Here is a 22,575-nt window from a genome sequence, read left to right on the forward strand (position 1 = left end):
AAAGTTAAGCGTGCTCAGCTTGGAGTAGTGCCGGGTGTGCATGAGTGAGGACAAAGTGCACAGAAAAGACTAGTATCGATCTGTGGGGCCAGTCTAGATCCCGCCAGGAGTAACGACCACCGGCGGGTGTGTCCGGGGCGTTACACCCAATCTGGATCAAGTTGTTGGATTCCTTACATGCTTTCTGTGCACGGAGAAGCTACTCATCAAGGTGAAACTTCTTTCCTATAAGTAAATGGTAATCACAATGGATCAATTTTTTCATAATTTTCCCAAATTACGATGACAAGTGTAGTGTTCAAAACTGCATCTACGCACTGCACCGAAAGAAATGTTTTTAGTATTTTTTTCTCACGTGATCACCTGCATCGTTTTTTTGCTGTACTACTATAGTAGCCTAGGCTAATCATAGTGGAAAGTAACTTAGACTACTCCAATAACTCTATGGTTACCCTAAGAGCAAGTACTACCTCCATCCTGGTTTACTCTTCCAATTTTGTAGTGAAAAAATATCACTAGCCAGCCAACCCTATCGTATGAGCGAATGATATTGGTACCTCTTGATGACACGGCAATCTTATGCAGCCAGCTGCTCTAATATGTTCTCTTCTTTTGCAGATAAAAAAAGACCTGAAAGTGAAAAATGTGCTGCACTATAACAATCTCATCGAATGCCTTGATCTCCATCTTACAGAAATTGATTTGATAGACTACCGAGGTAGCACATCTGAGATTCAATTGGCCAGGTTCTTTGTTCTGGAGGCAAGTGTGCTCAAGGTAATGAGGTTTGGCGTTCTCTGGCGCAACAATGAATGGCGTGCTGATCACCGCAAGCGTCTAAGCATAAATGACAAAGTCTCCGCAGAAGCTAAATTTTCTTTTGAAACATCAAGTGGCCAGAGACTATAAAACTTATTTGCCCATTAGTGACTTGTCAGGGCGGTAGATTTTTGTTTGTACGATAATGCTGCATCCACCTAAAGTAATGAAAGTTCTTACATAAACTTCCTAGTAATTCCCTCTTCGTAGGTGCAGCATTACTCCTAACATTTGTAATATCAGTTTGAAACTTGAAATATTGCCGTGTCCTATTCCTGCATTTTCAAAATCCTGCGAATCAAACAGGTCCTGAGTTGGTGATGATGTTGTGCCTCCCATCTTTCACCAATAGCCGTCGGATCTAGATCTGACGCATACAAACCAAGCTTCTCCATTTTCGCAAAAAGATGCCTGCACTTGTTCCCTATTTACAAACAACTCCTTGTCTCTCACAATCAGCCTTATCTCCTCCCCACCACATCTAGAAGGTCGTGGAAAAATCTGGTGCGATGGCCGCTGCCGGAGCCGTCCACCCCCAATCTTGGTGTTCTGTGCAATGCACGGGCATCTACGCACGGGAAATTATGTCGAACAGGGCTAGTTGTAAGCAGGCTAGCTCTACATCCATGATGATAGTGACTGAAGACGGTGAGGCTGACTATGGTATGCCGAATACGGCGCCTATACTCAGGTGTCATCTCCGGCACAGGGTCTTGTCACTTCACTGTGAGAATCAGCACATAATAATTTGACCAACGGGTAGTACAGTGCTAGTACTCCTACTACTACATTGGTAGTACTACTACTAGTACTAGTAGCACCACCGTCTGGATTTAGGAGTACTACCACATCCATCTGGATTTTAGTATTTGACTAGCAATATCTAGTAATGCATGTCACAAAAAATGTACTACTCCCTCTGTAAATAAATACATGGTGTTTTATTCCTATCGGCGAGAGAACTTGATGTTTTTTGCTAACTAGAGTACTAATAGGATTACATGCAATGAACTAAACACTGCATGTCATGTTTGGTAGTCTCAAGTCATTGAAAGCATGCATGGCCCACATCTCTCATTGGTTGATATGTCACGAAATAAGAAACAAGGAGGGAGTTAATGCACCGTGCCTAAGTATTTTGGGATTATTTGGTTTTCGTAAGGTGACTTACACAACATTTTTGTTTACATGCATTAACATTTTATTAGTTAAATCAAAGGTCAAAATTTGGCGCAAAATGCAAAGGGGACCAATAAACCAGTAAACATCAAACTTCTCTCATTTGGCCCCAACTAGAGGTCCGGTGAGATGACTATACTGCACCGGCACGGAGGGGGATGCAGCTTCATTGACTTACGGCAACTGCCTTTGGGTGAATGACACGTGGGCCCAGGGGGTGGCTGGCCCACCTATCATACAGCCAAAGGCAGGTGCAGTAGAGGGCTGAGGAGTAGTAAGAAATCCTACGCACCTACGAATCGCAAGATCAGTTGACTAGAAGCTAAGCTAGACCCATGGAGGCGATGAGCGCGAGTATCAGCCGACTGTGCCAGATGGTCCACGACGCCGGCCTGCGGCCCGGCACCGAGGAACACCTCCAGGTAGTATTGCTTGAGGCCGCCAGGCCGAGGGGCCGCTTGGACGACAGCTTCGTCTCCTTGTTCGGCGAGGTCCTCGTCGGTTTCCTCGACAAGTTCACCATCGTCAAGAAGCTTGCGGACGACTTTGACGTAAGCCTCCAGCCGATGCGCCAAGGCTCTGCGATGCCCGCCACCCTCAACGACCACTATGGTGACAACCTCTTCAACGCACTGGTGGCCCTGCGACTGCCCGCCGTCGCGCCGGAGAATGTCCACCTCGAGGTCGCGCTCGCCGCGCAGCGCCTGGAGTAGCAAGACACCATCGACATAATCACCCAGGTCTACGCGCAAATCGTCCATAAGGACTACTACATGCAAGAGGAGGACGATAGGACGCTGGCCTTCTTGGACCGCAGGGCAACCTTGGACGGCACTGTTCAGAAGCACGTTGAGCTCGCCGCCAATGCCGCTGCTCCTCACACGTCGGTTGGTGACCCGGCGCACTAGGGCGTGAGGATGTCGTTGATGGATCCATATGGATTTTTTATCTTTCTGTCAAATCCATGTAGTAGTATATGATACTACAGTAATTATCTCACCTTTCGCATCAACTTCACAATCTTCGTACGTACTCCATGCATGAACGGCGCCAGAACCAAACTTCTCATTACTCTAGGAAAAATCGTTATTTACTATCTATCGGTCGCGCCATGGAGCAGAACCAAATTTTACAAGTTACGAGTTCAAAAGGAAAAGCCTACCATGTTCACATCGCACCCCCACACGGTTGGTCCGGCACACCGCTCAAGCGGGAATGCGTGCGGTGTTGCATTTTCACTTACAAGTGGGACCGCAGTTGAGCAAACCGACTATCGGCAAACCCCCACCCCGCCCACCGCGCGAGGCTGAGAAAACAGGAGGGAGAAGAGATGGTTGTAGCATGGACTCCAAGAAAATTGGTGTCGGATGGGACTCGTGTGGGTGGCGTGTGCCGTACTGCTAGACGTGAATGCTGCCCATGCCACCCCACTATATCGAGCCTATATCGAGGTACGTAGAACAAATTTCCTGCAGTCCGTGCTCAGCCCTCCTCTATCTCTCTTCTCAACCAGCCAGCGGATGCGCGAAGCCCATCGTCTGTTTGCTCACATGTGGCCCCACATGTCAGTGAAAACGCAAGAGGACCCACTGAACCTGCACATCTTTCACCTCGACGTGCTGGTGATGAAAAACAAATCCAATAAAGATCTTCGGTGGCCGCTTTTGGAGTTACTCAAGAGTAGTAAGATTCTATTTACAGTTTAACCCAAGATGCACATCTCGTGGCTTCAACTACCACTCTATTTTCTTTCATGACACGACCTGGATGCTAGATGTCCCACGTGTTGGCAAAAGGAGGAAGAACCCGACCAAATCTTCAGTTGTGCTCTCGGATTAGACTATTTGTGCTAACTTAAAAATTTTATTGTGTACTCCCTCCGTTCCAAAATACTTGACTTCCATTTGTCCAAAAATGGATGTACCTATATACTAAAACATGTCTAGATACATATATATTTTGACAAATAGAAGGCATGTATTGTGCAACGGAGGGAGTAGAATGGATGCAAGTTTTTGTATTGGGAAGAAGAGTACATCCATATATTGATAGAGCGCAATTTAGTAGATGTTCTATCACTTTTAGCTAGCACAGAGGCTAGAGATGAGATTAGTGCACTTGTTGATACTCCTACTAGAATAGAGGCTAGACATGAGACTAGATGCGAGGAAGCAACCTCTACTTCTTTACACTCGAAGAAGAAAGAAGCACGCAAGATCGAGCCTCCGCAGATCAATAATGAATGCATCGAGAAGGCACTAATCCAACTTAGAGGACTAGTAAAATGTATTCTTGTGGTTCTTGTTTTCTTTGGTCTTGCTTTTCTAGTCAAAATTATCGTTGGAGTTCGTGCAAAATGGAGGTCCGTTTGGGGTCGTGCGTTGGAGTTGGCCTTACAAGTGGGACCGCAGTTAAGGAAACCGACTATCGGCAAACCCCCACCTCGCCCGCCGCGTGATGGCTGAAGTTAGAGAAACGACGAGGTTGAAGAGATTGCTCTAGCACGGACTCCAAGAAATAATATGGTGTCAGATGGATGTCGTGGTGGTGGCGTGTGCCATACTCCTGGACGTGAATGCTTGTTCTGGCCCATGCCACCCTACTACTCCTACTACTTACTCCTACTATATAGTACTAGTATCAAGGATTCGAGGTGCTGGTTATACAGCGAACACATTAACATATGGCTACAATAAAAACACCCGCCCGAGGCGCGAAGCATGTGAAGCTAGTACAAATAGTGTACTACTATTGTTGATTGGCCTCATCCGATAACCTGTTGCAATGCACGTACAATTATGTATTCGGAAAATATTTTTTGCCTCGTCGCACCACTCACTCAGAGAAGCGACTCGAAAGCCATTGATAAATTTAGTAAGTTTATCACAGGCATATCATTTTATTACATACAACAGGTCATCAACTCACATCGACAACGAGGATACATTATAAATACTAAAGTTTTCACCACACAACAAATAACAAGCAATGAAATGAACTTCAACTCAACCATTCCTTGGCGTTGGAAACACTTCCTTTGAACTACAAGTGATTCTCTGGGACGGGCCATCGATTGTCGATCTAGAAACCAACGCAGGACTGATCATCTAGGCTGAAGCGGCCTACTATATCAGTACCAGGGTAGGGAACCACCCAAATGTCTGAGGTATAGACACAGTTGCTTCTCATAAATGGTACTGTTAACGTTATGTCAACAGCAGTTGGATCGCCTTTCACCATCACCGGATAGTTTTGTCCAAGGAAGAGCGAGTTTTCTCCAAGACTATCAATTCTGTACCAGGGAGAAGGAGTTGGCGCTAGCACACTAGTATCCATCCCGAATACCATGCAATGGGTGTTGGAATAGGTCCGGAGAGTGCGACCATGGGAGACTACACCTGCTTCCTTAGCAATAACATCATCAGTGGGCTGTATACAAACAAGAAGAGGTGATCCATCGGAATTAGTTGCCAGGCGCCACTAAGTATATAAGTTCTGCTCCTCCTCATGCTCGTGATCATCACCACTGTCATCTCCCCCTTGGTTATAAAAATTTTCAAATATAGTTGGTGGGATGTTCACAGGACCTTGGTGAAGGAAATATGCCCTAGAGGCAATAATAAAGTTATTATTTATTTCCTTATATCATGATAGATGTTTATTATTCATGCTAGAATTGTATTAACCGGAAACATAATACATGTGTGAATACATGGACAAACAGAGTGTCACTAGTATGCCTCTACTTGACTAGCTCATTGATCAAAGATGGTTATGTTTCCTAACCATAGACATGAGTTGTCATTTGATTAACGGGATCACATCATTAGGAGAATGATGTGATTAACTTGACCCATTTCGTTAGCTTAGCACTTGATCGTTTAGTTTGTTGCTATTGCTTTCTTCATGACTTATACATGTTCCTATGACTATGAGATTATGCAACTCCCGTTTACCGGAGGAACACTTTGTGTGCCACCAAACGTCACAACGTAACTGGGTGATTATAAAGGTGCTCTACAGGTGTCTCCGAAGGTACTTGTTGGGTTGGCGTATTTCGAGATTAGGATTTGTCACTCCAATTGTCGGAGAGGTATCTCTGAGCCCTCTCGGTAATGCACATCACTTAAGCCTTGCAAGCATTGCAACTAATGAGTTAGTTGCGGGATGATGTATTATGGAATGAGTAAAGAGACTTGCCGGTAACGAGATTGAACTAGGTATTGAGATACCAACGATTGAATCTCGGACAAGTAACATACCAATGACAAAAGGAACAACGTATGTAGTTATGCGGTCTGACCGATAAAGATCTTCGTAGAATATGCGGGAGCCAATATGAGCATCCAGGTTCCGCTATTGGTTATTGAACGGAGACGTGTCTAGGTCATGTCTACATAGTTCTCGAACCCGTCGGGTCCGCACGCTTAAAGTTCGATGACGGTTATATTATCAGTTTATGTGTTTTGATGTACCGAAGGAGTTCGGAGTTCCGGATGAGATCGGGGACATGACGAGGAGTCTCGAAATGGTCGAGACATAAAGATTGTTATATTGGACGACTATATTCGGACATCGGAAAGGTTTCGAGTGATTCGGGTATTTTCGGGAGTACCGGGGAGTTACGGGAATTCGTATTGGGCCTTAATGGGCCATACGGAAAAGGAGAGAAAGGCCTCAAAGGGTGGCCGCACACCTCTCCATGGGCTGGTCCGAATTGGACTAGGGAGGGGGGGGGTGCCCCCTTCCTTCCTTCTCCTTTTCCCTTCCCTTCCCTTCCCTCCTACTCCTACTACTTGGAAGGGCTCCTAGTTATACTAGGAAAGGGGGAATCCTACTCCTGGTGGGAGTAGGACTGCCCTAGGGCGCGCCATAGAGAGGGTCGGCCCTCCCCCTCCTCCACTCATTTATATACGGGGGCAGGGGCACCCCAAAGACACAACAATTGATCTCTTGATCTCTTAGCCGTGTGCGGTGCCCCCCTCCACCATAATCCACCTCGATCATATCGTAGCAGTGCTTAGGCGAAGCCCTGCGTCGGTAGAACATCATCATCGTCACCACGCCGTCGTGCTGACGAAACTCTCCCTCAACACTCGGTTGGATCGGAGTTCGAGGGACGTCATCGAGTTGAATGTGTGCAGAACTCGGAGATGCCGTGCGTTCGGTACTTGATCGGTCGGATCGTGAAGACGTACGACTACATCAACCGTGTTGTGCTAACGTTTCGCTTTCGGTCTATGAGGGTACATGGACAGCACTCTCCCCTCTCATTGCTATGCATCACCATGATCTTGCGTGTGCGTAGGAATTTTTTTTGAAATTACTATGTTCCCCAACACTTGGAAACACAAGAAGAAGGTTAATTAGTAAAGGGAAACTTGCTAACCCACATGCATGTGGATGAAACAATTATAATTACGATGGAAGGCAAACGTACTGAAACTACGAGGATCCCATGCAAAAACAGTGCCACAAGTGGTGGCAGCAAACACAAGGCCCTCGTATTGAATTGCATCACAGTACTCATCCGTGTACAGAAACTGATTTTTGAGCAATATCCATCGAGTCGAACCACGAAGGACAGCAACAAGCTTGTCGAAGATAGCAACAACTTGATAGTTGTTGTAATTCCAAGAGCGGTTGGGAACTCGACAAATTGCTATCTTCCGTAGAAGACAGTCACCATGATCGTATTTGAACGTGCATACAATACCGGTGTGCTCAACCTCTGGGCAGTCTGCTGAGATTTTTGGAAGTGGAACCCGGTCACGAGTGTACACATTCACAAGTTCCCACTCGCAGTTGGACCCAATGTAAACAACCCAATCTCCATTTGCGCCCGCCCAAGCCCTGCCCTCAAGCGATGGCATCTTAACATCATACGTATCATTATCAAGCGGCATCAACTGGCACAGGGCGAGGCCTCCGTCGTGCCGGCGCCAGTCATCAGGGTCACGGCAAAGAAGATAGGGGAGATCAAACCGCTCCTTGACTCTTGGGTTCTTTGTAATGATGTTATTAGTTGAGTCGAGAATGGGCTTGAACAAACCTTCCATGCTAGCCGAGGTGATGACGTCGCACCGATCAATGAGTTCCTCCACCATGTCATCTTTCAGATCGGGGCAAGAATAACGGGGTCGTTTCCGGTCTGTTCCCTCCATGGAGAAGATGATCGAACAATGGCAGAAGAAAGGATGAAGGGCTGAAGGAAAATGGAGGAGGGAGAGGAAGAGCGTGCGACAGCAGTTCCAAATCGAGAGGGAAAGGCGAAGAGTCGGTGGACGGTTGTGAGTTTGCCACGGTTCACGAAGAGGCGCCCCGGCCTACACGTCCGTTCAGAAATACTCCTACTACTTGCCGTCGTCTCACTGATATGTTGGAACGGGACCACATGTCAACGAAACATGGTGTGTAATTTCTCATGCAAAATGCGATCTGGCCGCGTTGGCCCGAGGTGCCGCATTAGTTATCGACCTTTATTTTTTAATGGCGTGCCAATCAGTTTTGAAGCACGACTAACTGGTACTATACGCAGAGAAAATATAAACTACTCCACCACTACTCCACCTCGAGTACTAGTAGTATAAAAAAGATATATAGGCTGGAGCTTGAGCGCTTTCTTGCTAAGGGCTGCCCACTTGCTTCTCACACTACCACCCTCTCTCCATATCTAAAAAAGATGGCCCCTCTCTCCCTCCTCACCGGTGGTCACAGATCCGCCGGGGAAGAAAAGGACATGCAGCGTTGATGCACTCATCGTCGGCGAGCGAGGTCACGCACTGACGACAAGGCCGTCCTCTCAGACCTAGCGCCCGCGCGGTATGGCCTCCGTCCCCAAGCTCGCTGCCGTAGTGTGTGCGGAGGACGACGGCCACGAGCGAAGCCACTTCCCGCCGACCCTCAGGTATGCTACCTCTTTTCGAACCATAACCTTGTTCTATTGCCCCATCTGCCACGTCATTGCATGTGGATCTTTTTCCACTCCACCATCTTCCCAATTTGCTATCCTCTGCTTTGCTGGCCACGCAGACGAAAACCATAATTTGCACTATTAAAGGAAACCCTACTTCATGCAGACTAATCCATGTCTGGGTTGAATAAGGAAAGGAAGGGAGACTGTACTGTCCAAGAGAGTAGGCATCGAACCCGCATCTAGGTTGAAAAGGGGAAATCAGTAGCTAAGGAATGAGTCTCGTGTCTCTTGGTTGAACAAGGGTAGAAAGGCATGAAAACGCAATAGAGAATGACCAGGTCAATCGGTTTGTTGTCCTTGTATAGGAAAAAGGTGGCTAAAGAGAACAAAAATGGGACGTAATCCACATATGCTACCTGGATATTTGTTGCTTTGGGCAACCATACCTCCCTCGCCACTCTGCGTCCGTGGAGGTACATCGTACTGGTGCGCCCACTGTCCGAATGGGCCTCCCATGCTCTTATTGCCACTTTTTTTGCTGTTAGTATAACACCAGCAGTCAAGTCAAGCAATGCTACTGCTAAAGTGATGCCACATTTAACTAATGCCTCTCTCAGTCTAATGCCACCGATAAATTTAAGCAATGCCATTTAATGTCATTGGATTATTTCAGGGTTAGCTGTTGATTGTGGATGTATTAAAGATTTTTCAGCTAAGGCATTCTAATGCTGTTGCACAGTGTAACACCCATCGATGCGGCTATATCTCCCACGTGTCGGAGCACGACTTAGAGGCATAACCGCATTGTAGGCATGTCGCAAGAGGGGTAATCTTTACACATCCCATGTACTGAATAAGAAAGAGATAAAGAGTTTGCTTACAATCGCCACTTCACATAATACATAAATATAGCATTACATCATCCAGAATACAATCAAGGTCTGACTACGGAACCAAAATAAAGACAACACCAAATGCATAGATCCCCGATCGCCCCGACTGGGCTCCACTACTGATCAACTGGAAACGAAACAACATAACGAACACGATCTTCATCAAGCTCCCACTTGAGCTCAGCTGCGTCATCTGCACTGGTATCAACGGCACCTGCAACTGGTTTTGGAAGTATCTGTGAGTCACGAGGACTCAGCAATCTCACACCCGCGAGATCAAGACTATTTAAGCTTATGGGTAGGAAAAGGGGTAGTGAGGTGGAGCTGCAGCAAGCACTAGCATATATGGTGGCTAACTTACGCAAATGAGAGCGAGAAGAGAAGCAAAGCACGTTCGTGAACTACAAGTGATCAAGAAGTGATCCTGAAACTACTTACGTTCAAGCATAACACAGGAACCGTGTTCACTTCCCAGACTCCGCCAGAAAGAGACCATCATGGCTACACACGCGGTTGATGCATTTTAATTAAGTTAAGTGTCAAGTTCTCTATAACCGGACATTAACAAATTCCCATCTGCCCATAACCGTGGGCATAACTTTCGAAAGTTCAAAACCCTGCAGGGGTGTCCCAACATAGCCCATCACAAGCTCTCACGGTCAACGAAGGATATTCCTTCTCCCATGAAGACCCGATCAGACTTGGAATCCCGGTTACAAGACATTTCGACAATGGTAAAACAAGACCAGCAAAGCCGCCCGATGCGCCGACATCCCGATAGGAGCTGCACATATCCCGTTCTCAGGGCAACACCGGATGAGCAATCCATACAACTAAAACCAGTCCTCAAGTTTCCCCGAGGTGGCGCTGCAAGGGGCTCTAGTTCGGACCAACACTTAGACAAGCGCTGGCCCGGGGGGTTAAAATAAAGATGACCCTTGAGTCTGCAGAACCCAAGGGAAGGTGATAGGTTGTTAGTGCAAATGTAAAACCAAGGTTGGGCCTTGTTGGAGGAGTTTTATTCAAGGAGAACTGTCAAGGGGTTCCCATTATAACCCTACCGCGTAAGGAATGCAAAATCAAGGAACATAACACCGGTATGACAGAAACTAGGGCGGCAAGAGTGGAACAAAACACCAGGCATAAGGCTAAGCCTTCCACCCTTTACCAAGTATATAGATGCATTAATTTAAAATAAGAGATATTGTGATATCCCAACAAATCCATGTTCCAACAAGGAACAAACTCCATCTTCACCTGTAACTAGCAACGCTATAAGAGGGGCTGAGCAAAGCGGTAACATAGCCAAACAACGGTTTGATAGGAAATGTGGGTTAGAGGCTTGACATGGAAATATGGGAGGCATGATATAGCAAGTGGTAGGTATCGTGGCATAGCAATAGAGCGAGCAACTAGCAAGCAAAGATAGAAGTGATTTCTAGGGTATGGTCATCTTGCCTGCAAAGTTCTTTGAAAAGACGAAAGCTTGATCCTCGTAAATGTACTCAACGGGTTCCTCGATCATGAACTCGTCTCCCAGCTCTACCCAAGACAAGAACACAAGCAAAGGGAACCACAATCAACCACGGTGCAATGCGCAATCAACATGATGCAAAACATGGCATGATATGCGGGATGTGATATGCAATGCATATGCGAGCTCCGGAAGGAAAAGGTTGAACCAGGCCTCAACTTGGAAAACCAGGAGTGCCTCTGGAAATATGAGTTGATTTCGATCGAAATCGATATAAAGATCACCAGAAACGGATGCACGGTTTGCAAATGGCAAGCAAAACAATAATGGCACTATTCTGCGATTAACATCACGATGCCATCTAGAATGCAACAAGAAACTAAGCTACTGCACTCCAACATAGCAACAAAGCACATGGCAGTGATCTACTCAAGATGCTTGACAAAATATGAACACTGAGTTACGGCTAAATCACACAAGAGCAGGTGCAAACAAGCATGTCAAAAGTGCAAAAGATATCAGCATCACAGACTTAGTGAAAATACTAACATGCCAGGAATTAACATCAGGAAGCAAAGTTTAGAGCAAGATAACAACATGCTACAAGATCAGATCATAGCAACACAAGGCATGGCATGAATCTACTCAAAGCATATAACAAAAGTCCCTTACTAACCATAAGCCAAAAAGGATCTGAAGATATAATGGCACCCATGTAAACATAGCAAGTTCCGTTAACAGATTCGGACTTAGCAGAAAACTGGACATGGCAAAAATAGAGTTACGTAGGCATGTTTGCGAGTTCAATGCACTCACCACAAGGCATTGCATGACAAACTAAGCATACACCCAGCAAGAAGACATGTTCAAGAAGCTAACAATGGCAAGAACCATCTCATAGCATGCAAGGATCGACTACAACAACCTTGGCAAAATTGAATAACATGTAAACAATCTGTCAGGAATATTTTATAGCAAAAGTAGAGCAAGATTGAGTCATGCTAGGGTACTCCATAATTGCAAACAAAGAGATGGATGGATAGAACATAACAATAACTCAAAATCATCCTTACTGAACATACTCAAAAGAAGCATGGATCACTATGTAGCAACATGAATACATGGCATAAAAATAACAGCAGACAAAGACTTAGTGAAAATTCTAAGTCCCTGAAATCAGCAACATCACAAGAGCTACTTTGCATGCTTGTGCTAGTCACCACATTGATCACAAAAATACATGGAATACACCCCTGTAAAGATGGCATGACATATAACAAAACACATGTAGAGCTCAAGTTCATAGGAGGCACACAATAATCATGGCAAAAATGACAAAAGCTCATAATCTGTTAAGAAATAGAAACTAACATTATGAAGCACTCTTGCTACATTCATTAGCGCATCAAGATGGACTCAAACAAGCATGACACAATGCAACAAAATGAAGAGGACATCCTAACGAACATTTTGATATCTCATGCACACAAAATGGAGCAACGAGCACAAAGTTATGACATGATGAAGGTAGCCACAAAATATTATAGGGAAAAAGGACTTTGGGCGAAATTTTACCCTTCGGATCTGTTCTAGGGTTTCGGCGCGGCACGGAAACCGAGGACGGCCGGCGTTAGAGGAGGTGGAGAAGTCCGGCAAGGCGCGGGGCGGCGGATCCGGCCGGCCGAGGCCCTTCCCGGTCGGATCCAGGGCCGATGCGGGTCGGGGAGGCCGCCGGGGATGAAGAAGACGGCGGGGCCTCCAGGCGGCGGCGCGCATGAGGCGGGGCGGCACAGAGATGGGGCGTCGGCGGCGGGGATGCACTGGCGGTGGCGCGGCGCACCGGCGCAGCGGCAGGATCCGGCGCGCGCACGGGGCGGCGCTAGGGTTCCGGCGGCGGGGATGGGGGCGCGGTCGAGCGCGCAGGGGAGCTCGGGCACGAGCGAGCGGAGGCGGCGCGCGGGCTCGCGCGGGCCGGATCTGGGCCGTGCGGTGGTGGGAGGCGGCGCGGACAGGTGGCGTGTCGTGATAGGGCAAGGACGGCGGCGGAGCTGACGTGGCGGGCTATGAGTGGCCGGACGACGTGGCTGCGGGGCGCTGGACATGTCCGGCCACCGGGCGGACATGTCCGACGGCGCGAGGAGGAAGAGGACTAGGGTTTGTACCGCGAAATTTTGGGGGGAGTCACAAATATATAGGTAGAGGGAGCTAGGAGAGTCCAAATGAGGTGCGGTTTTCGGCCAGGCGATCGTGATCGAACGGCTGAGAGGATGGAGGGGGTTTGGAAGGGTTTTGGGCCACTTTGGAGGGGTGTTGGGCTGCAACACACACGAGGCATTTACGGTTCCCCGGTTAACCGTTGGAGTATCAAACGAACTCCAAATGGCACGAAACTTGACAGGAGGTCTGTCGGTAGTGAACCAAGACCGCTTGGCAAATCTCGGTCCAATCCGAGAATGTTCAACACCCGCACACGAAAAGAGACAAAAAAAGGGCGCCGGAGGACATAGGAGTGTCGGATTGCAAAATGGACAACGGGGAAAAAGCTCGGATGCATGAGACGAACACGTATGCAAATGCGATGCACATGATGACATGATTGGATATGCAACACGCAAGCACATGACATGACAACGTCGGCGAATAACTGGAGGACACCTGGCGCATCGGTCTCGGGGCGTTACACACAACCAGTATACCAACGATGAAACTTGTTACTACCTTCAGATTTTTGCATTGTTAATGCTTATAGATTACATACCTCACTTTCATGAGATAAGTTAATTTTTTTGTATAGTGTCACCAAAATGCCAAGGCGCTGATGTCATTTTATTTTGGTTAAACTGCACAGACAATTATGAAGACAAGAGGAAAGGTCAAGAGTGGGCACCTCCTCCTCCGGCTATTCTCTTGATTCGTTCGATCAAGTTTTTATGTTTGATCGATTATCAAGATTGGGGTAGCAATTTTTAAGGTCCCCCCGAGTTCGAAATGATATTTACCTTGGAAGTACATGGTTTGCAAATTTTTTATACTGTCATTAGTTAATAATGCTAGTTACCTTCAGACTTTTGTATTTGGTTTAATGCTCATGCACAACTAGTATACCAATGCTAAAACTTGTTACCTTTACATTTTGTATTGTTAATTCTTATAGAAACCTTCCAGTGCTAGAGTTTATTGAAATCTGTTCAGTAAAACCATTGTACTGTACCCTATAATAAACTAACTACTCTACTGTTGCACTAGCCACTGGATTAGTGTATATTTGTAGTATTCGGATGGTGTTGCATTAGCGTATGGACATAAATAAAGTGTGGCAAGCTTTCCCAGATATGTGCTCAAGAAAACTACTGCCTGTTTTTCTAAATACTAGACGTTTGGGTACTTTAAATTGAATCACGAAAACGTCTTATATTAAGGAACAAAGGGTGTAGAGTTCACTCAAATTATCCCGGTAAAGCTAGTCACACCTTTGTTAAAATTAATGTTCATTATGTTATCGGAGGAGGTCTGTATGTTTGTCTCTAATGCCTGTCGACTACATACCTGACATCATGATGTAATGTTAAGTCATTTCCTTTTGTACAGTGTCACTGAATTGTCAAGGCGGTGATGGCATTTTATTTTAGTAGAACTGCACAAAATTTGCTTAAAAGAAGAGGAAAGGTCAGGAATGGCTCAGTTTTTCAGAAAAAACTATGTATGCCTTCCTGACATCAGCCGTTGTTGCTTTATTTATTCCTTCAAACAGGTGGTTAGAAACAGTCTTGCTACCTTTTCCCATTAAGAAATTGGAATGCTTATATTTGTGAGTCTATGCTTCAACTAGTGCCACTTTTAGAGTAATCACACTTTCAATATCTATGCAAACAGGGATGCTGGATTTTAGTGGAACTGCACAAAAAGTCCAACTGGTTCAACATTAGGAGCATGTTTTTTCCAAACCTTTATATCCAATTGGTGGCACTATGAGCTGTTCATTACGAAGGTACATGGTTTGCTACTATCTTGCTACTCTTTTTGTACTGTCATTAGATAGTAATACTAGCGGTTTGCATGTGAATTCATTGGCAGGGTGGACCTACATTGGAGGTGTAGGACAGGATTCAATGATTGGATGCTCAATTTCGGTTGTATCGATTTCACCTCTTCCATCACTACGAACATGGATATCCTTGGTCTGATGAAGAATAGGCGCTATATTTCTGCTCTGAACCAGCAAATCAATTCAGTATGAAATTGTCCAGGGCAAAACATAACTGTATCAGATTGTCCAGTGCAGAACATGACAGATGCTAAGCAGAAGAGACATGTTTAAACCGAAAATATAAGGTGTGGTATATGTTTACTAGCTGCTTGATATTTGTGCAGACAGAGATGTCTGCCCATTGCTATTTGGCAAACAAACAAAGTGTCCGTAATTTTGGTTGAACTGCACAAGAGAATAGTATAGTCACTGCATGCAGTGCCATTTGAAAATAGACACAGAAAGATTGGATAGTCACTTCATGGACTACAGAAAAGTAGTACTGTACTATTTATTGGCCAACACTAGGTGCTTCATTGCTTTGGTCTGATTATACAATGGGCATCATTTTGCCTAAGTTAAAGTTTGTATTCTGAAAATAGTCTCGCAGTGTGATCGAGAGAAGACCAAATCATATTGCAGTGGATGTTCCTCCATCATGTGTGGTTCATTCTCATGGTTCCAGCTGTTGGTGAAGCCACTTACATTTGCAAGAGGAATTGTAGACTTCACAAACAAATTTGTCTTTCAGTCTGTACTGAATGTTGGCCAAGAGAAGCATCCATGTTAGTAGGAAGAACAAATGTTTTTTCTAGATCTTTGCTTTTGGAGCTACATATTTGTATATGATCTGTGAATCATTGAGATGCATTAACATGTTGATCTTATGTATGGGAATCATACTAGTTAGTTTTAGTTGCGACGCAAGATCCGAAGTGGCTGATCTTTGCTTTTGGAACTACATATTTGTATATGATCTATGAATCATTGAGATGCATTAACAGTTACTTATTTTTGTTCGCTCGGTGTTTACAAGTTATTGATCGATCACTAGCTAGCCTACAAATGCGCTCCTAGCAGTTTTATTTGCGACGCAAGATGCGAAGTGGCAGTTTTTTGAATAAAAATGCCTACCTCTGAAAAAACTGACAAGCTACACTATCGATCCTACACGGATAAAAATGCCTACCTCTGAAGAAGTTTAAGCCTAATTAATTCCGTGAGCAAAGCAGCAAGACGAAGGCATGGCAATAATTAATGGCATGCAGAAGTTTAAGCCTAATTAATTCCAGCGATTTAAGTGGCTGCATGCGTGCCCTCGGCTGCGACTCATGGCATGCTGCTTCGCGTACTGCCTGCGAGCGATTCTGAGTGCCTGCATGCAGCCGTCCATGATTAAGGCAGCTAACTGATGCGAAAAAAGATACGCTTTAATTTTTGCAGGCTTTCTAAATCCGTGGAATCATTATTGACAAGGAGGGAGATGATTCGAGTGCACTCGTTTGACTGCCATGCCGGCGTGCAACCCAGACGAGACGGGACGGAATAGTCATAATTTCAATTTCTCTAGTTTTCCACGGCAAGCTGGCGCGCTAAGCCATTATGCATTAAATTCCGATGACCATCGCGCTACCTTCCGCCTATAAGTACCGCTTCCCGGCCTTCTCCGGTGCCACCGTGACCCAACTCGCCATATCCTCATAAGCCCCCACCGGCCCGACATCGCTCGTCACATCCGCCATGCCCCCACCCGTCCGCGGTAGGCGACGCCGGAGGCGGTCGCCGCCGGAACTAGTGTTTGGGTTTTCACCGGAAGGCACACGGAGGGAGGAGGCATTCTATCTGTCTTTAGATGGCAATGCGGAGATCGAGGAGTTGTTGGAGCACGACTGCATGGCGGAGGAGCAGGAGTTTTTGGAGCTTGACCGCTTGGCGGAGGAGCAGCGTATTGCCGATTTGCGCCGCTAGCGGGACATGGAGCAGCAGCGCACCGACGCTTTGAGTCGGGAGCAGAGCGCCCGCAACTGGGCCGACTACGTGGAGGCCGGCACCCGGCAAATAGCCCTGGAGGCTGTCAGGCACGCACACGTTCGCGACGCCGATTTTTACTACCAGCTCGTCAAGTGGGTTTCCCGCTTGGAAGCCGAAGCTTCGGTGGACCACGCCGGCATGGAAAGGGCCAACGCGTGCAAGCAACACACCCTATCGCACCTCTTGCAAGTCCGAGGTGAGATGCACGACGTCGGTGCCGACGTTTAGCATGTACCACAGATGGCGGCCGGCATTGTCTAGTTAGCTAAGAGTAAGTTAGTACTTGTACGCTACTAGAGTATTAGTGGGAGTAGATAGTTAACTTGGCTATGATGGTTGTCAACGTGGAAGTTCAGTACTCTATATGTGGATCAGTCCTGTTACTTTGCTCTGAATGTTGAACTTTCCGTTTGAACGTATGGAATGGGCTGTTATTTTTTTAAATGGGTTGTATTTGTCCTCCACGGGTTTAGAGGCTGACTTGTGGGCCTAGCAAGTTGACGTGTACACAATCAGGAGATGATTGTATGTGGAGAGGATGACAGCAGGGACCCGTCAAGGTCATGGCAGTACGCAAGCAAGTGCCTCCTTATTTCAAGCCAATAAAAAAAATGGCTCCTCCTGGTGGATTTCTGACATCTGGGTCCCATGCCATTGTCAACGTAGTCAATAAACAAGAGAATTGCACAACGAGCGGCTGACACCAGGGACCCAGCAGCTCGCCCAGTTATTTTTGTTTTGGGTTAATTTGATAAATGCCACTCCAAATCTTGTGTATCTGAGAAATGCCACTGCAATTTCCAAACTTTCAAAAATGCCATTTCATGCTATTTCTAGTGGCATTTTTCGAAGTTTGGAGTGGCGTTTTTCAAAATTTGCAAACTGAAGTGGCATTTTTCAAAGTTTGCAAAAATTGCAGTGGCATTTTTCAAAGTTTGGAAATTGCAGTGGCATTTTTATGAATCGCCATAATTGGAGTGGCATTTATCTAATTTGTTTTTGAGACGGAAGCAGGGTGTCAACTGGGCTGTGCGGGACACTCTGGCCTGTCTAGACAGCCTTTTCGTTTATGTTTACCACAGACCAGCCCAGTAGTTTTTTTTGTTTCTGAAAATGGCTAGCCCAGTTTTTTTGTGATTTGTCAAGTAAGTCGCTTTATCAGGCCTGTTGGACTGCAAATCTTTCAAGACGAGGAGAGCTTCATTCGGCTGGCCGAGAAAATGGCCTATCAGTAATGAGAAACGGGCTGTACATTTTTAAAACACATCAAACCAGCAATTAGTTTCAAATATCTTTTTTCCATTTCGAGATTTTAAATTGCATTGATTTTTACGCGTGGACAATTTATTGGATTTTATATTGATATACATTTATTTTTAAAATCAGTCTGAATGTGACTCAAAATTTCGGGATTAAAAACAGTTCAGACCGCACCGACATATGCAAAATTTCGTATAATTTTTTAACCGTGGCCACAATATGGGTTGTAATGCTAATAAAAAGAATATGGGCTCCAAAAAAACCCGTAAGAATTAGCAAATGGGCTGTAAATTATTTGAAATAATGGCAGATGGGATGTATGTTGTTTTCCACAGATTTGAGGCTTTCCACAGATGGCATGTATACTGTTGGATGTCCATCCAACGACCGTCGTGCTTCTTCAATCTCTGCTCTTCCTTCTCCAGCCGCTCAAACAAGCGCCGGCGGGACTGCCTGCTCCCTCCTCCCCGCGGCCGGCTCTGCTGCCGCGCAGGCCTCACCGCCCCACCGTACTCCCATTGCTGGCCTAGCCATCCCTCTACTCACCCACACCTGTTGTTATTCTCCGGCGACGGTAGACGAACCAGTAAACCCTCGTACAGTCGTACTCCCCTCCGCTTGGGAAACAAAAACAACTGCCGAGTCTTCCCTGCCTCCATGTCGTTCCCTTCCTAGGCCTCGCCGTCGTCCACCGCCCTGGTGCTCTCAGCGTGGCGTGGTCAACATGGTCAATGACCGACATGCATCTGAAGTGGACTGTACATGAAGAGACTGACAGCTGGGTCCACGGACGCACGCAAGGAAATGCCTCCTTATTACACGCAAAATAATGATTCCTCCACCTGACATCTGGGACCCACCGAAAGGGCCTCTGTATTTCGCGAAAAAAATGTTACCGCCGCTGATAGCTCGGACCCACCAGCTATATCTTCGCACGCAAGGAAGTGCCTCCTTATTACGCACAAAAAAATGAATACTCCCCCTGCTAGCTGGGACCCAGTATAGTGAGCCTACTAAGTTGACGGGGACGAAGGGCTATGTCAACTTAGTCAATATGCATGATTCTAGCTCGACTGACCGTACGATGTCCATCCAACGGCCGTAGTGCTTCTTCAACCTCTGATCATCTTGCTCCAGCCGCCCAAAGCAGCGCCGGTCATGCTGCCTGCTCCTGCCTCCCGTGGCCGGCTGTGCTGCCGCGGAGGCCTCACCGCCCCCATACTACTCCCACCGCTGGCCAGGCCATCCCTCCACTCCACTCACCCACACCCCCTGTTATTCTGCGGCGACGACAGCGCAGCCGAACCAGTGAACCCTCGTACTCCTCTCCGCGTGGGCATCCACTGCCGCATCTTCCCCGGCTCCGTGTCGTCCCCTTCCTAGGCCTCGCCGTCATCCACCGCCGTGGTGCTCTCGGTGCAGCGTGGTCAATGTGGTTAATGACCAAATTCCATCGGAAGAATATAGTACGTGGAGAGGCTGACAGCTGGGTCCATGGCAGCCGCAAGGAAGTGCCTCCTTATTATGTGGAAAATAATTATTCCTCCACCTGACAGCAGGGACCCACCGGACGCCCACCAGTATTTCGTGAAAAAAACATTTGCCCCTGACTGCTGGGACCCACCCGAGGGCCACCGTATTTCAGGAAAAAACGTCCCCCCTGCTATCAGCTCGGACCCACCGGAAGTGCCTCCTTATTACGCACAAAAAATGAATACCCCCTGCTAGCTGGGACCCACCTTGGTGGGAGGCTGACTTGTGGACCTACTAAGTTGACGGGGACGGAGGGCTTTGTCAACTTAGTCAATATAAACGATTCTAGCTCTAGTGACCGTACGATGTCCATCCAACGGCCGTAGTGCTTCTACAACCTCTGGTCTTCTTGCTCCAGCCGCCCAAAGCAGCGCCGGTCGTGCTGCATGCTCCTGCTTCCCGTGGCCGGCTGTGCTGCCGCAGAGGCCTCACCGCCCCTACTATTCCCACCGCTGGCCAGGCCCTGCGGCGACGGCAGCCTCACACCGCAGCCGAACCAGTGAACCCTCGTACTCCTCTTCGCGCGGGCTTCCACTGCCGTGTCTTCCCTGGCTCCCCGTCGTCCCCTTCCTAGGCCTCGTCGTCGTCCACCGCCCTGGTGCTCTCGGCGCGGCGTGGTCAATGTGGTCAAGGAACGACTTCCATCGGACGTGGACTGTACGTGGAGAGGCTGACAGCTGGGCCCACGGCCGCAGCAAGGAAGTGCCTCCTTATTACACGGAAAATAATGATTCCTCCACCTGACAGTTGGGACCCACCGGACGGGCCACTGTATTTCGCGAAAAAAACGTTTCCCCCTGACTACTGGGACCCACTAGCTACATCTTCGCACATAAGGAAGTGCCTGACAGTCGGGACCCACCTGGTCGAATCGCACGTAGCGTTGTCATTCTGGTCGCGAACGTCTACGTACATATATACTGGTGGATGTAGAGGCGCGCACGTGTCGTAGTAGAGGCACGTACGTGTCGTAGTAGAGGCGCGTACGTGTCGTAGTAGAGGAGCGCACATAGCATGTACACGTACGTACAGCGGCCAGGGTGCAAGAAAGAAAATACGGCCACATATGTGTACATACGGGCGGGGTCTCGAACGCCTACTCGCGCATACGTACGACCAGGGCTCGTGTACATGGCTGGGTCGGAACGGAGAAATAGCATCGTCGTCGTGTTCATGGGGAGGCAACAGAATGCGTCGTGTTCATCGAGAGGCAACAGAACGCGTGGGAGCCAACCGGCTGGGTCAGAACAGAATGTGTGGTCATGTTCACTGGGAGGGCTTGGACGGAACAGGAGATGGAAATGAGGCCTGGCGTACCGCAAAACGGAGGAAACGGCCTTGTGTTCGACCGGCCACGTTCGAAACGGGATCCTGTTCATCGGGACGGGTCTGGCATACCGCAAAACGGAGGAAACGGACCTCCTACAGTCGAAACGGGGGTCATGTTGATCGGGAGGGGTGTGGCGTACCACAAAACGGAGGAAACGGATCTCCTATGGTCGAAACGGGGGTCCTATTGATCGGGAGGGGTGTGGTGTATCGCAAAACTGACGAAACGGACTTGTGTTGGAGCGTTACGGTCGAAACGGGGGTCATGTTCATCGGGAGGGGTGTGGCGTACCGCAAAACGGGACTCCACGGGATACTGTTCATCTCCACCGTCAACCTCCTCTAGACTCCATGGGCTACCGTCGACCTCCTCCAGCCTCCACGGGCTCTTGTTCATCCAACCCCCACCGCGCGATACTCCACCGGCTACTGTTCAACCACCCCTCCACGGGCACCCCTCCACCATCTACTGTTCATCCAGCCCTCCACACCACGGGGTCCTGTTCAACCACACCTCCACGGGCACCCCTCCACCGTCTACTGTTCATCCAGCCCTCCAGCACACCACAGGGTCCTGTTCATCCAGAGGCAACGCACACCGCTCATTGTTCATCCAAACTTTTTCCCCCCCCCCCCCCCCCCCCCCGCAACGCTCACTGTTCATCCCAGAGGAAGCATCGATCACCTTCAGTTAGCAGCAGTAGCGAAGGAATCGCTCGATCGGGTTCAGTTAACATCCATCGATCGATCGCTCGGGTTCAGTAACGCGTAGCCTACAGTGCAATCGCTCAGGTTCAGTTAGAGCCCAATGCCTCGCTCAGGTTCAGTTAGAGCCAACGCCTCGCACACACGCGCGTACGTGTATGAGAGAAACACGCATCGCTCGTCCCCCGACCTCCCACCGTAACCGAGAACTCCTCGAAATTTTCCTCCCCCTCGCTTCTACCATGGTTTTTTCCATCATGGACGGCCCAATGAATGTCATGCAGCTGCGTCTCCGGCCCGCCCAGGACGAAAAGCCCATTTTTTGTCATGATTTTTTGTCATAGAAGTAGGATCCCACCACATCTATGATGATACCGGGTTATGTCACAATTATCGTCATAGAAGTGTC

This window comes from Triticum urartu, chromosome 2, assembly GCF_003073215.2.
Source record: "Triticum urartu cultivar G1812 chromosome 2, Tu2.1, whole genome shotgun sequence".
Taxonomy (NCBI): domain Eukaryota; kingdom Viridiplantae; phylum Streptophyta; class Magnoliopsida; order Poales; family Poaceae; genus Triticum; species Triticum urartu.